The sequence below is a fragment of the Saccopteryx bilineata genome, chromosome 1 (genome assembly GCF_036850765.1).
Source record: "Saccopteryx bilineata isolate mSacBil1 chromosome 1, mSacBil1_pri_phased_curated, whole genome shotgun sequence".
Taxonomy (NCBI): domain Eukaryota; kingdom Metazoa; phylum Chordata; class Mammalia; order Chiroptera; family Emballonuridae; genus Saccopteryx; species Saccopteryx bilineata.
The window spans coordinates 77,716,547-77,733,505 of record NC_089490.1 but is presented as its reverse complement, the minus strand read 5'-3'; positions in this window follow the sequence as shown (position 1 = coordinate 77,733,505).

Genomic DNA, 16,959 nt, shown 5'->3' with positions numbered 1-16,959 from the left:
ACTCAGCTATCTGGCAACAGCATCAAGTATTGACTAAGTAGATGCTATATATCCTGTGTAAGTAATAACTACAACAGCATTGTCACTGTATCACCTGCTGGGAAGAGGCACCTCAAATATTTAGGACTTTCTAGATATTTAGCATTCATGTTGCATGATTAATTGTTTACGTCTGAGTGAGAAATTCTATCATTCTTTTATTTGAGAGGCTTGTTTTGGCCTGCGGTGTAATTGATTCCTTTCAAAAGCTATGCATTTTGTAAGTGAGTCGTGCTGAGTTTAAAGAAAAATGAAGGAGGGATCACAATTGCCTGTGGTAATTTCTACTATAGATACAGTTTTGCACCATGTTTTAAGGAAATACAAATAAAAATATCAAAAACTGAACTCTTTTACTTTTTATTAATTGAAAATAAATAAGCTTCCAGAATCAGACACTCCTTTGCTTATTTAGGCTGTTTGAAGACAGTCATCTTTCTGATGTCAGCATTTGAAGTCATAAAATCACATAACTCTCTTTGGCATAGGCACAAAATAGGAACAGAAGTACTCAAAGCTGAGGAGATGATGTCAGAGTAATGGCGGGGTAGGAAGCGATACCGATAAATCTCCCCCAAAACTCAACAAGATCTTCAACCAGAAACAGAAAAACCTATACTTGGAGCTTCCAGATGCTTCGCAATACACCCAAAGGTATGATTGAGTGAAAAATTGGCTAAATATATAACCAAACCCCGAAGGAAAAAGGGAGTAAGAAATGCTCCGCCTTCCTCACTAACCTAAACAGGGCGGCTTTCTCTGGTAACTGTGAATATAGAAACTGAGGCGGGCAAAGGGGGTGAATAGATCCAGGCCGCCGCGGCACAAACGGCCGAACCAGGCTGTGGCACACAGATCCAAGCCGAGGAAAATCTGATCCTGTGGCAACCCGGGCAATACAAGCTAACACTCGCGCCAAACCCAAACAAAGAAAGACAAGCGGAGCGGCCATTTTACCCGGTCTCCTGGTCGGTGCGCAGTTAGTGGGCGAGAATTTCTTCCTAGGCCCCGAGAGTGGGTGCCCGTGTTGCCCCACGGAGAGGCAGGGTCAGAGGCCTTTCTGTGGGCCGAGGACAGAGTCTCTGGGCAGCCCCAGCGCCCTGGGAAAGCCACGCACGGGAGGGAGTGAGAACTACTACCAACGGTGGAGATTTTCCGTGCTGGTGAGGGTTTCACTCAGAGGGAACCGCGGCCGGCCTCATATCCTGGTGTGCGCGCGCAGATAAGGAGTGAGCGATTCCTCCCAGTGCCTCCGCAGTGCGCGCCCGTGTTATCGCAGAGAGGGGCAGAGTCAGGGGCCTTTGTGTGGGCCAAAGCGGAATCTCGAGCCGCCCCAGCGCCTTGCAAAAGCCACGCACGGGGACGGAGCGAGACTCAATTCCAACGCTGCAACTTTTCCCTGCGGTTGGGGGTTTCACTCAGAGCGTGAGACTGCTGGCTGGATATCCTGGTCGCAGAAAGTGAGTGAGAGTTTCCTCCAAGCGCCCCCCAGAAGTGGGTGCCCGCTTGTGTAACCGGACAGAGTGGCAGAGCCAGTGGTCTTTGAGTGGGCGGAAAGCCCGCCTGATTATGCTAGCAGCTCTGACTGACTGAGCCTTACCCAGAGCCCTGTGCTGAGTGGAAATAGAGTGGGGAGTTGCCAGCTCTTTGAGCCTCTTACTATCCAGGCAGAGGCAGCAGCAACCCCATAGCTGGATTATCAGGCTACTAATTGAGGAAGGAAAGACTAGGAGAAAGGCTCCAGGAACACGAACTCTCTCACTGTCGGAGCCTATAAATGCTAATGAGCCTCGACTCCCACGAGACTAAAGCACAATACATGACATTGCCATAGAGACTTATCAACTGCAAGCCTCTACCTGAGCGTGCCAAAGGGGCAGAACCCGGGGTACAGAGTCACCGACCAGGAAGAGGGAGAGAAAAGAAAAAGCAAGAAGATAACCTCTCAAAATTAAGAATAATCTGCAGACTTTATAACCTATCACATTTTATTATATTTGTTCGTTTGTTTCTCTTATCTTCATTCTTGATACTTTTTTTTCTTCCTCCAATTTGGCCGATTAACTCTCTACTGGTCTTACTCTCTCCTCTCCTTGAACTACACTACCCATAAGTGTTACATCTCCCATTATATTTTCTCTTCTCTTCCTTTCTCTCTATGAGGGTTGCACTCCAAAACCCTTAACTCTCTCTCTCTCTCCTTTCTTTTTTCTTCTTTTAGTGGTTCCCTCTTTTTTTTCTCTCTCTCTCTTTCTTTTCTCCCTCTATATTAGTTTCTTCCTTTCTCCTTTACATCTCCTCTCATTCAAACCTCAATAACAAACAAATTATCTTATCTGGGACTCAAACCTATGTTTGTGGCATTTTGGGGGGTTTTTACTTCACCTTTTTAACTCACTAGCAGTGCTCCCATCCCTGGCTCTCCATATTATCTAGTTCTTGTTCCACTAAATACAATAGTAAGTTTTTAATTTGTCCCCCATTTTTCCGTTTTCCTCTTATTCCTCTCATCATAACTCTTAGACAACCAACACCTAAAAGCAAATCATTTTATTCTTGACCCAAATTTTTTCCTTATTTGCTTTTTGTGGGTCCATATGCTCTTTTTTTTTTCTTTTTTTTCTTTTTTTTTTCTTTCATTTTTTTTTCTTTTTTTCTTTTTTGCCCCTTTGTTACTTTTCCCCAATTCAGGCCCTCCATCACAGGCATTGTTTGTTATAACTCACAGTCCACCACAAGATTTTCTCAAGAAAGAGGGGAGAGGAGAGGAGAGGAAAAAAGGAGGGGGGGAATAATTTCCTTTTTTTTAAAATTTTTATTTTATTTTATTTTTCTTTATTTCATTATTAATTTTTTTTAAAAAAAACAACTCTTTTCGATTTTTTATTTTTTTTTTATTTTTTTAACTTTTTATTCTTTATTAAATCTCATTAATACTATCAACAAAACCACCCTCAGATGCCATTAAGGAAGAGAAAATCGAATATCATGGATACAAAAGAAAGAGAGGTAACACAGCTAGATGACGAAAAATCTATGGAGAAAAAATGTAATATATTGGAAACCTTGGAGCTAAATGACAGAGAATTCAAGATAGAAATCCTAAAAATACTCCGAGATATACAAGAACACACAGAAAGGCAATATAGGGAGCTCAGAAAACAACTCAATGAACACAAAGAATATATGTCCAAGGAAATTGAAACTATAAAAACAAATCAAACAGAGATGAAAAACTCAATTCACGAGCTGAAAAATGAAGTAACAAGCTTAGCTAATAGAACAGGTCAGATAGAAGAGAGGATTAGTGAAATAGAAGACAAGCAACTTGAGGCACAACAGAGAGAAGAAGAAAGAGACTCAAAAATTAAAAAAAATGAGATAGCCCTACAAGAATTATCTGACTCCATCAAAAAGAATAACATAAGAATAATAGGTATATCAGAGGGAGAAGAGAGAGAAAATGGAATGGAGAACATACTCAAACAAATAATAGATGAGAACTTCCCAAGCCTGTGGAAAGAACTAAAGCCTCAAGTTCAAGAAGCAAACAGAACTCCAAGTTTTCTTAACCCCAACAAACCTACTCCAAGGCATATCATAATGAAATTGACACAAACCAACAGCAAAGAAAAAATTCTCAAGGCAGCCAGGGAAAAGAAGAATACAACATATAAAGGAAGGCCCATTAGATTATCATCAGATTTCTCAGCAGAAACTCTACAAGCTAGAAGAGAGTAGACCCCAATATTTAAAGTCCTGAAAGAGAGGAACTTTCAGCCATGAATACTATACCCATCAAAGCTATCCTTCAAATACGAAGGAGAAATAAAAACATTCACAGATACAGAAAAGATGAGGGAATTTATCATCAGAAAACCCCCACTCCAGGAATTACTAAAGGGGGTTCTCCAATCAGATACAAAGAACAAAAAAAAACAGAGCCACAAGTAAAAGCTCCAAGAAGAACACAATAAAACCAAATTTAAACTGTGACAACAACAAAAAGAAAGAGGGGGAGAAGACGGAGATTAACAGTAGCAAAGGACGATGGAGTGCAAAAGTACTCACAAAATAGTTCGCTACAATGAACAGGGTAGGGACCCTTTTCATTACTCAAAGGTAACCACCATTGAAAAAACCACCACAGAAGCACATGAGATAAAAAAGATAGCAACAGAGGAAAGATGTATGGAATACAACCAAATAAAAACAAAAGATAGAAAAACGAAAGAGAAGGATCAAACAAGACACGAAACTAACAGAAAGCAAGATATAAAATGGCAATAGGGAACTCACAAGTATCAATAATTACACTAAATGTAAACGGATTAAACTCACCAATAAAAAGGCACAGAGTAGCAGAATGGATTAAAAAAGAAAATCCAACTGTATGCTGCCTACAGGAAACTCATCTAAGTAACAAGGATAAAAACAAATTCAAAGTGAAAGGCTGGAAAACAATACTCCAAGCAAATAACATCCAAAAAAAAGCAGGTGTAGCAATACTCATATCGGATAATGCTGACTACAAGACAGGAAAAGTACTCAGAGACAAAAATGGCCATTTCATAATGGCTAAGGGGACACTGAATCAAGAAGACATAACAATTCTTAATATATATGCACCAAACCAAGGAGCACCAAAATATATAAGACAGCTACTTATTGATCTTAAAACAAAAACTGACAAAAATACAATCATACTTGGAGACCTCAATACACCGCTGACGGCTCTAGATCGGTCATCCAAACAGAGAATCAACAAAGACATAGTGGCCTTAAACAAAACACTAGAGCACCTGGATATGATAGACATCTACAGGACATTTCATCCCAAAGTGACTGAGTATACATTTTTCTCCAGTGTACATGGATCATTCTCAAGAATTGACCATATGTTGGGCCACAAAAACAACATCAGCAAATTCAGAAAAATTGAAGTTGTACCAAGCATATTTTCTGATCATAAAGCCTTGAAACTAGAATTCAACTGCAAAAAAGAGGAAAAAAATCCCACAAAAATGTGGAAACTAAACAACATACTTTTAAAAAATGAATGGGTCAAAGAAGAAATAAGTGCAGAGATCAAAAGATATATACAGACTAATGAAAATGACAATACGACATATCAGAATCTATGGGATGCAGCAAAAGCAGTGATAAGAGGGAAGTTCATATCGCTTCAGGCATATATGAACAAACAAGAGAGAGCCCAAGTGAACCACTTAACTTCCCACCTTAAGGAACTAGAAAAAGAAGAACAAAGACAACCCAAAACCAGCCAAAGAAAGGAAATAATAAAAATCAGAGCAGAAATAAATGAATTAGAGAACAGAAAAACTATAGAAAAAATTAATAGAACAAGGAGCTGGTTCTTTGAAAAGATCAACAAAATTGACAAACCCTTGGCAAGACTTACCAAGGAAAAAAGAAAAAGAACTCATATAAACAAAATCCAAAATGAAAGAGGAGAAATCACCACGGACACTGTAGATATACAAAGAATTATTGTAGAATACTATGAAAAACTTTATGCCACTAAATTCAACAACCTAGAAGAAATGGATAAATTCCTAGAAAAATACAACCTTCCTAGACTGAGTCAAGAAGAAGCAGAAAGCCTAAACAGACCTATCAGTAGAGAAGAAATAGAAAAAACCATTAAAAACCTCCCCAAAAATAAAAGTCCAGGCCCTGACGGCTATACCAGCGAATTTTATCAAACATTCAAAGAAGACTTGGTTCCTATTCTACTCAAAGTCTTCCAAAAAATTGAAGAAGAAGCAATACTTCCAAACACATTTTATGAGGCCAACATAACCCTCATCCCAAAACCAGGCAAGGATGGCACAAAAAAAGAAAACTACAGACCAATATCTCTAATGAATACAGATGCTAAAATACTAAACAAAATACTAGCAAATCGAATACAACAACATATTAAAAAAATAATACATCATGATCAAGTGGGATTCATCCCAGAATCTCAAGGATGGTTCAACATACGTAAAACGGTTAATGTAATACACCATATCAACAAAACAAAGAAAAAAAACCACATGATCTTATCAATAGATACAGAAAAGGCTTTCGATAAAATACAACACAATTTTATGTTTAAGACTCTCAACAAAATGGGTATAGAAGGAAAATATCTCAACATGATAAAGGCCATATATGATAAACCATCAGCTAACATCATATTAAATGGCACTAAACTGAAGGCTTTCCCCCTTAAATCAGGAACAAGACAGGGTTGTCCACTCTCTCCAATCTTATTTAATGTGGTACTAGAGGTTCTCGCCACAGCAATCAGACAAGACAAAGAAATAAAAGGCATCCATATCGGAAAAGAAGAAGTAAAGGTATCACTTTTTGCAGATGATATGATCCTATACATCGAAAACCCCAAAGAATCCACAAAAAGACTACTAGAAACAATAAGCCAATACAGTAAGGTCGCAGGATACAAAATTAACATACAGAAGTCAATAGCCTTTCTATATGCCAACAATGAAACAACTGAGAAGGAACTCAAAAGAATAATCCCCTTCACGATTGCAACAAAAAAAATAAAATACTTAGGAATAAACATAACAAAGAATGTAAAGGACTTATATAATGAAAACTATAAACCATTGTTAAGGGAAATCGAAAAAGATATAATGAGATGGAAGAATATACCTTGTTCTTGGCTAGGAAGAATAAATATAATCAAGATGGCTATATTACCCAAAGCAATATACAAATTTAATGCAATTCCCATCAAAATTCCAATGACGTTTTTTAAAGAAATAGAGCAAAAAATCATCAGATTTATATGGAACTATAAAAAACCCCGAATAGCCAAAGCAATCCTAAAGAAAAAGAATGAAGCTGGGGGCATAACAATACCTGACTTCAAACTCTATTATAGGGCCACGACAATCAAAACAGCATGGTATTGGCAGAAAAATAGACACTCAGACCAATGGAACAGAATAGAAAGTCCAGAAATAAAACCACATATATATAGTCAAATAATTTTTGATAAAGGGGCCAACAACACACAATGGAGAAAAGAAAGCCTCTTCAATAAATGGTGCTGGGAAAACTGGAAAGCCACATGCAAAAGAATGAAACTGGACTACAGTCTCTCTCCCTGTACAAAAATTAACTCAAAATGGATCAAAGATCTAAACATAAGACCTGAAACAATTAAGTACATAGAAGAAGACATAGGTACTCAACTCATGGACCTGGGTTTTAAAGAGCATTTTATGAATTTGACTCCAATGGCAAGAGAAGTGAAGGCAAAAATTAATGAATGGGACTACATCAGACTAAGAAGTTTTTGCTCAGCAAGAGAAACTGATAACAAAATAAACAGAAAGCCAACTAAATGGGAAATGATATTTTCAAACAACAGCTCAGATAAGGGCCTAATATCCAAAATATACAAAGAACTCATAAAACTCAACAACAAACAAACAAACAATCCAATAAAAAAATGGGAAGAGGATATGAATAGACACTTCTCCCAGGAAGAAATACAAATGGCCAACAGATATATGAAAAGATGCTCATCTTCTTTAGCTATTAGAGAAATGCAAATCAAAACGGCAATGAGATACCACCTCACACCTGTTCGATTAGCTGTTATTAGCAAGTCAGGTAATAGCAAATGTTGGAGAGGCTGTGGAGAAAAAGGAACCCTCATCCACTGTTGGTGGGAATGTAAAGTAGTACAACCATTATGGAAGAAAGTATGGTGGTTCCTCAAAAAACTGCAAATAGAACTACCTTATGACCCAGCAATCCCTCTACTGGGTATATATCCCCAAAACTCAGAAACATTGATACGTAAAGATACATGCAGCCCCATGTTTATTGCAGCATTGTTCACAGTGGCCAGGACATGGAAACAACCAAAAAGCCCATCAATAGATGACTGGATAAAGAAGATGTGGCACATATACACTATGGAATACTACTCAGCCATAAGAAATGATGACATCGGAACATTTACAGCAAAATGGTGGGATCTTGATAACATGATACGAAGCAAAATAAGTAAATCAGAAAAAACCAGGAACTGTATTATTCCATACGTAGGTGGGACATAATACTGAAACTAAGAGACATTGACAAGAGTGTGGTGGTTACGGGGGGGAGGGGGGAATGGGAGAGGGATAGGGGGTGGGGAGGGGCACAAAGACAACAAGATAGAAGGTGACAGAGGACAATCTGACTTTGGGTGGTGGGTATGCAACATAATTGAACGACAAGATAACCTGGACTTGTTATCTTTGAATATATGTATCCTGATTTATTGATGTCACCCCATTAAAAAAATAAAATTATAAAAAAAAAAAAAAAAAAAAGAAGTACTCAAAGCTAAGAAGTTCATAGTCTGCTCTCATGTTTTTATACATCTCTCCTTTCAGACTTCTCAGAAAACAGTAAAATTATATATATATATAATTATGTATAACAGTAAAATTATATATATATAATTTTGTCCTCCTTTCCTGATAAGAAGGAAAGCAAAGCAAAATACGATTAACTTAACATTGCTGAAATCATTTTGTTAGGAAGTTAACCCCTGCTTTAAGAACTAGAGACTTTATAGAAATCTGTCTCAGGAACAAACTTCTCCCTCCTCTATCATTTCTCTTGACTTGGACTATTGGCATGTGAGATAGATAGCTGGAGTGGAAAGTGTTTTTAGGAACTCTGCTTGATATAGACCAATGTCATACAGCTGATATTAATCCTGCTGGGAGTGAATTGTTTGTCTGGAAAGACCTCTTGCTTTGTGGTTTCCATTTCATTTTGGATTTCCACCTGTGTTTGTTTAAAGCAACTACCACATCCATATTGTGGATCCATCCCATCCAGTCAGCTATAGCTCAGCAAAAAGAAATATAGTGCCATTTCAGTACATTAACGAAGATCTGTGTTCTTACAATAGGACCAAGAGATTTCAAGCCACAAAAATAAACATGCTTGGAAGCTATTTGATGATGCAGAACCATGAGCAAAAGCTTAGCTAACAGACATTAGATTTAAGCCCATTAACTTTTATTGAACCTTCACTAGATCCAAATACCATACTGGGTTTGATTCAGTTTTCTGCTCTCAATGTCCAATTCAAAGTTCAATAAGAACTTTGTCCAGAGGCTGATCCAGGAATTGCTGGTATAAAACAGGAAAGTTAATATCAAAGTCCTGCCCACCCTGGCAGAACAACCAGTTTGAGCAAGATAGGTTTACTCAGGCTGGCAACAAAGTGCAAGTTTCAGAGGCCCGAGCATGGTAATGGATGGGCAGAATGGAAGGACTGGGTTCTCTGACCAGCAATCAGCCTCAGGGGCTGAAGTTTTTATGCATTTCAAGAAGTATGAGTTTGTTCATGATGTCTGCTGGCTGGGCTGCTTTCTCTTGACTCTTAGTATCAGATTTCTGAAGACCTCATCCAGCCTCCTCCTCTTAATCTTTCTTCTGTCATGCAATTATGTCACTTGGAAATAGCTTGATTCTTTTGGGTTACGCTTATATGATTTGTTAGGAGGGTCTGGAGCAGTGCTCAATCTGGGGTTTTTTCCTCTGTTGAGGCAAGAAAGACTTTCCTGAATACTGTATCCAATGCCCCATAAATTGAGTCTTGCTAGTGGGAACATGCTTTATTTCAGGCCCTGTGTGGCCGGACACTATTTCCTTTAGTTAATTGAGATTAGTAGCCATCTAATTATTTGAGATGACATCAGGTCCACTGACAAAGGTGGTGATCTGTACTTTGATGAAAACTTCAGAGAACCCCTTCCTAGAAGCTGGGATTCTCTTCCTCTGCTGATTTCACTTCTCTGATCCTCTGTTCTATGAACTCTGGTCATCTCGGTTTCTCCAGATTCTCAGTCGCGTATCCTCATCTCAGAAAGTCTGAGGGGCTCCACCTCAGTGCCTCCTCTTGGTGCCATACCTGGAATCTCTGTTAGGAGAGCCAACTAGAGCTGTTGTAGTGTTCACTTCATTTGCTTTCCATTGATGATGGTTAACTTTATATATCAATGTGGCTGGATCACAGGTGCCCACATGTCTTCTTAAACATCATTTTTGGTGTATTTGTGAGGGTGTTTTGTGAAGAGAATAGCATTTGAATTGGTTGGCTGAGAAAAGCAATTTGCCCTTCCAATGTTAATGGGCACCACTCTATTCACTGTCTAGAACAAAAAGGTGGACCCCCTCTCCACCTGGCTGTTGACATAGAATGTTGTCTTCTGCCTTTTGTGCTCCTAGTTCTCAAGCCTTTAGATAGGGGATGCAATTTACATCACTGGCTCTTGGGCTCTAAGCCCTTTGAACTACACTACCCACTCTTCTGGATCTTCAGCTTGTTCATGGGACTTCTCTGCCTTCATCATCACGCAAGTCGATACCTTATAGTAAATCTCTTTATATTTCTATAACCACTCTCAGAATCATAATACAGATTAGTCAGTGTTCTCCAGAGAAACAGAACCAACAGAATATTGATTTCTGTATGTTGATTTTATAACCTGCAACTGTGCTAAATTTATTGATTTTCCAATAGATTTTTGGTTGAGCTTTTCTGATTTTCTACGTATGAGATCATATTATCTGCTAACAATGACAATTTTACTTCTTTCTTTCCAATGTGGATGCCTTTTATTTCTTTGTCTTGTGTAACTAGTATAATTAGAACTTTCAGTACTGTGTTGAAGAAAATTGGTGGAAGTTCTTCATCTTAGAAAAAAAACATTATTTTACTCGAGTTAAATGTTACCTGTGGGTTTGTTGTGTATAGTCTCCATTATGTTGAGATTGTGAATAGCTTTTAATCTGTTGAAGTATGTTTACTCTATACTTAATTTGTTCAGAGTTTTATCATGAAGATCTTGTGTGAATTTGACTAATTTTTAGGCATTGATAAACAAAGTGAAAAGTTAAAAAAAATTTTGCCTCACCTTGATATTTCATTGTATTTCTATTTTTTTTTCTAGAGCACAATTACACATTTTAATTTTTGTTGAAATTCTGACATTTTACTGCATGCATAGACAGACAGAGCTGTTTCCTCCCATATATCTTTATACAATGTGGAACTGAGGTAATCTCCATGTATTTAACCATGGTGCCAAAACTATGCAAATACAAACATAATAAAACACTTTGAATAAAGTGCTGAATTCATTTTAGTATTTAAAGTGAATGGGCTTTAATTGCTTGCTCTTGATTCTCCTGAAAATAATACATTGTATTGAGAAGTATCTAAGAAACCAGGTTATTGAAAACAGACAACAGTTTTTTAATAGCTAGAGGGCAATCGGGATGGAAAGAGACTTTGCTTGGGCTGGAAGGCGCATGCTGCAGGGTGCGGATGGTGTTTTATTGAGTTATACACTTGAAACCTGTATGATTTTGCAAACCAATGTCATCTCAATAATTTTTTTAAAAATGCAAAAGAAGCTTTAAAAATAGAAAAACAAAAAACTAAAGTTTTTAATATTAGTAGGAGACTTAGACACGAAAGCATTCATAAAACAGTGTTTTCTTATTGATGATATTTTTGCATTTCTGAAGATAGAATGGTGGTTAAGTTGATGTTAACAGATACTTGACATTCTCAAGATAGATGAATAAGTTATAACGTAGTTGTTATTACATGTAATCATGAGAATTAAACCAAAGCTTTTAATTTGACTTTATACTGTCTGTCTGGAGAATGCTAAGGAGGTCCAGATCGAAAGCATAGGTTCTGACAACAGTTATTACTCATAACTGCAGTGCAGGAAAAGCGAAATGAGACTCAGAGCGGAAAGCTTCCTTATTTGTCTAAGATCATAATTATACTTCCTTGCATAAAAGCAGGCATCCTTATAGGGATAAATTATGCCCATTGAGCTGGGTTTCTGTTTGATTGCTTTTATTTTTGTTTATTTAAAAAAATATATCTTACATTAAATTGATAGGGAAGCCCAAAAGTTAGAAGTTTGGCTTCAGTAATGGTAACTTTTAGTTGTAATGAATAGGAGATATGTGAGGGTTAAGAAATATTTAATTTGCTTGCTATTCTCTCCTAGGGGCTCCCTGGCCTTTACTTCCGAATGTAGCAAAAAGTTTAATTTTGCAGGAATGTTGGGGAAAGCTTACATTGGGGAGAGACCTGACAATTAGGGGAGTTTAAAAATCACAATAGTTGTTTATAAAAACCTAGCCATAGGATTTACTGTGAAAAGTCAAGGCCTATACATTAATTAGAAACTTAATTCACCAGTCTTTAACCTTTACTTTGTATCCTCTGAATTTCACAGACAATTCAGATGCTACAGGTCTGAATTGGGAGACACCTGCCCCCAACTGCCTTGAAGATCTACCAAGGACACCAGATAGGACCATGCTGATTGGGCCTGTGTTACATCAAAAGAACTTGCAGAGGAGATATTCCTGCAGATGAACCTCCATCTCCTGCATATTGTTCTGTGACTGTGCAGTCTTTTTCTTTTTTTTTCTTTTGCCCTTTACACCATCATTAAGAGCCCCTAAAACTTACAAAACCCGGCAGCACCAGGAGAATATTAAGGCAGCTTTGAGGACAGGAGTCACCTGCCTTTTCAGGGCTACTGGTTTCTCTGATAAAAGATACACCTTGTACCTACTCGGTCCTTATCTCTCTTTAAATTAGTGAATGAAGTGACAGGTAATCCCAAGTCTGGCTTTGTTTTCTGGTTACAGAGTGAGATATTGGATTTGAGAAAATATGTTACAAATTTACAAAAATATTTACAAAGCTCTTTCTAAGTGTTATTATGTATGATCAAAGTACCATTCCAATAGACTTTGTCTTTACTTGCAGTGAGAAGTCAGAATATGACAAAATTGAAAAATAATACATGGATTCACTAAATAGTCAGGAAATGAGACAAAGACATAATAAAAACCTATTCAATTTGTTTATCAATACCTTAAAAATAATTCATGCATGATAATCAGAAAACAATACAATTCTGAAATTATTGCAAATTTAAAATAATCTGAAGCGAGAGTTGGCTTCTTTTTCAGTTAATATTAGCTCAAAGTGGTTTGCTGGATTTACTGCTTCATGACATTCTGAGGGTTAAGAGGCCCTATTTCTAAGATGAAGAGGACCTGGAATAAATAGCAGAGTCATTGGTATAAACCAAGACAGAAATTACTACGCAGGAGAGGGGATAACAAACAAATCATGTCCAACCAGGATCCTAGAAAGAAAACCTATTTCTGTGCTGAGTTTTAAAAAGTAAAAAGAAGGAACTAGGACAGGGGTCCTGCTTAGAAAATAATGTTAATGGTGGCAGTGTCAGAGGCAGGGACAAGTACTCCGAAGTTTCATCTAAAATATAATAAGAACAGGGCTCAGCCACCTAGAGGTAAAGCAGAAAGGAATTCCCAGCCCTCCTCTGTGACGCATGGTAAGGATCATTGCCCTGGGGGGCCTCGGGATTCTCACAGTGCAGAAAGTCTGAGCAGAAGGGACCAGGTAAACCGAATGCTGTTTTACTGGCATACTTGGGGACCCATCTGCTGGCCATGTTCCAGGAAGGCCAGGTGCTTCCAGACTTAGCCTTAGAGCAGTAAGACCATTTCAGATCTCTCTTGGTATATGTCATTCTTGAACTGTCTTTCAGTGAAACTGGGATAACGGAGGGATTCTAAGAGATATACATGGATAATTTTGATGAATAGGGTAGCATTTGAGTAAATATACATGGGCATAATATGCCACTTATCAACAAGTAGCAATATTTCAAATCGCAGAACTAGCCATTTTGGTAATACCTTCATTAGAATTTTTTAAAACTCTCCAGGTAATAATTATAAGAAAAAAAGTGAACACCATACCATTTGATATCTTTAGTTCATAGTATTTGTATTATAGGAATATATCAGTTTAAGGATATTTAGAGACAGGTCTAGTTCTGTATAAGTATTGATATTGAAGAATACTTAAGCATATTAAATGATTCTTAGAACACTTTTGCATAAAAATTAACTTAAAGAAGTGTTCAAAAATGCATTTCACTTTAATCAGAAGAAACAGACATCTGTTCCTCATGGACCTCTCTGCTCCTGGGAGAAAAAGAAAAAAGAAATTTTACATTCAGTTCAGTTATTATACATTATAAGCTGCCTAAGTTTAAAAAAAGATCTGACCATCTGCTACCAGATATATTTTAATTTGGGAGTAATTTTCTCTTTTAGTACGTTAGTGTTCCATACACTTGAAAACACTATCAGTTTGCTAAATTATCAGATATTCTAAAACACATTGTTAATTCTAGTTGATTTTGGAAAACCATTACTGGATCACATTTTGACTTACAATTTTAAGAAATAACATAGGCTTGGTGTTCTTTGAACCAGTTCATTAAGGACAATTTTTACAAGGGAGGAAAATTCCTTTAGTTTGAAAGTATATTAAAAATAAAAGGCTTACAGAGTTTGGATTTTAGCACAAGTAATGTAATAATTATTTTTAATTACTTATAGTCTAAGGAATCTTTAATCAATTGTTACTAATTTTAATAACAAGACTTCATTTCATAAGTAACTAGCAATTTGAAAAGACAATTAATACATTTTTATTAAGAACACAGCAATTATCTTCTAATTACTTAAAATTTTCTTTAAGCTACAAGGAAAAATATTTTTAGTTATAACCGTTCTTTGACAATAGAATATAATTTTCTTCTCGTATTAAGTTTTGGTGTGATCCAACATTTAATAATATAGTTTGATTAAAATCGAAATAGAAGAAAAGTCTGATCTTATCCAAAACAATTATTCAAGTAAAACAATGTATAATTTCACTATGGTTGTAGGTAGCCATATACAGAATCCTTGGTTAAAGTCAATTTATGATATACATATTGGCATTTGCTTACTTTATAATTAGATTAACAAAATAGCATGAAATTAACCAAATCTATATTTCTTCAAACTTTAATTAGAGCTATAATTTGAAGCCATATTTTTCTCTACTATAAGAGGATTAAAACATTTAAAGTATGAAACTATACGTACATCATTTTACTAGTATTGATAATTTCTTTGTATTTTATTACAGAATTTGTTGTAAAGCATATGTGTGTTCAACTGAACTTCATCTTTTTTTCTTACTTTACATCTGTCCTTGATAATACTTACTTATGGTACTTATCTCTAATCTTTTTAGTCATAGCAAGGCTAGGATTACAATATGATAAAGAAGAAGCCTTATGTAGCTATAATATTTATAGTCAAAGTGATGTAATTCCTATGTATAAAATGTTTTGTATATATAATACACTCAGAAATTATACCCGTATTCAGAAAGATTACTACTTAAATTCTTATTTTTAAAAAACATTGAAAAAACTAACAAAAAATCACATGTAACCTCACTATTTAATGAATGTATGTAGTAAGAAAAGGTCATCTCAGTCCCCACCCAGACCATTTCCCCGATGACCACTGATACTAACAGAGTAAGCACACTTAAAAGGTGGGAGTAAATCTTGGACTAAAACTTTTGTTGGAGCCAATTACTTTCCATGTGCAGAAATAATAGCTGAGGTCCAAGGGTCCTTGCAAATAACAGTTGCTAGAACCACACTGTTGTGTTTATAGTTCATAAATGACTGGCTAAACAAATTTAAAATAGGGTGTTTTGGAACTTTCTGCACTGAATACATTAAAAAGCCCATAATCTTTGAATAAGAGAAATAAGCAGATGGAGCCCAGTGATGAGAGGTCAGTTAGCCCTCCCTACCTGTGGTGCTTATTTTCATTTCTCCTTTTTTTCAGTTGACACTTGATTTTTTCCTCCTACTTGTTCTATCCTATTGCAGCTCCTTCAGTATGATATGTTTATTTATTGGCTTCTCTGGCTACCAATCCTTTATATTTTTTCATTATATTATCTTTCCTAATTCAACATCTCCCCAGGGTGTAGTGGGCAGAATGCCGGCCACTTTCTCAGCCATTTTCTTGTATAACAGTGCCCACCCACAGCCTTCCTTTAGGGATGTCTTCTTCAAAACTAATCACATAATTCTGATCCCTAAATGTTGGCACTTGACCTCAGGCAACCATCTTTTGGGCAGTACCTTATAAGGAGGTTTTTCAAGGCATTATCTCAAGTGGAATGACGTAGACTCCCCGGACCATCAGACTCACTCTCTCAGAAAGCTTAAGTGCGGAGACAAGGGTACTGTTGTTGTACACTTGATCTTGGCCGAAAGGCCGAGAAGCAGTAAGAGGGCAGCATTATAAATGAGAAAGCAGAAAAGATAAAAGCACACGTTCCAAAATAGCTAAGGATGTATTAAGATGAAGTTCTAGAGCCGTGATGGCAAACCTTTTTATAAAAACTGCCCACTTTTGCAGTTCTGGTCAACCTAGTCCCTCCTGCCCACTAGTGGGCATTCTAGCTTTCATGGTGGGTGGTAGTGGAGCAACCAAATGGCGCTGCACCTGGCCCATCATGAAAGCTGGCACGCCCACTAGTGGGCGGGAGGGACCAGGTTGACCAGCATTGCAAAAGTGGGCGGTTTTTATAAAAAGGTTCGCCATTACGGTTCTAGAGTGAAGTTCATCAGACTGCTGTTGCTGGAAGATTACAATCTAATTGTCAGACTTCTGCATTCTAGGTGCAGTAGGAGTACCGTAGCTATATGCAGTTTTTGTACTGTCTTTTAATTTCTACTTGACTGTTCCACTTCCCCAGGGTTTAGGTAAGAAGCCTCTGAGCTCTGCCTGTCAGTAACCTTACATCAAGCTTCCCTTACTTGATGTAAGCTAAGTGAGTCTCTCCATTAAAAACATAAATGAATATTGTACTCTTAATTCACCTAGTAATTGGTCTTTTTGGACTTGGGTCACTGAGTAACTTGTATG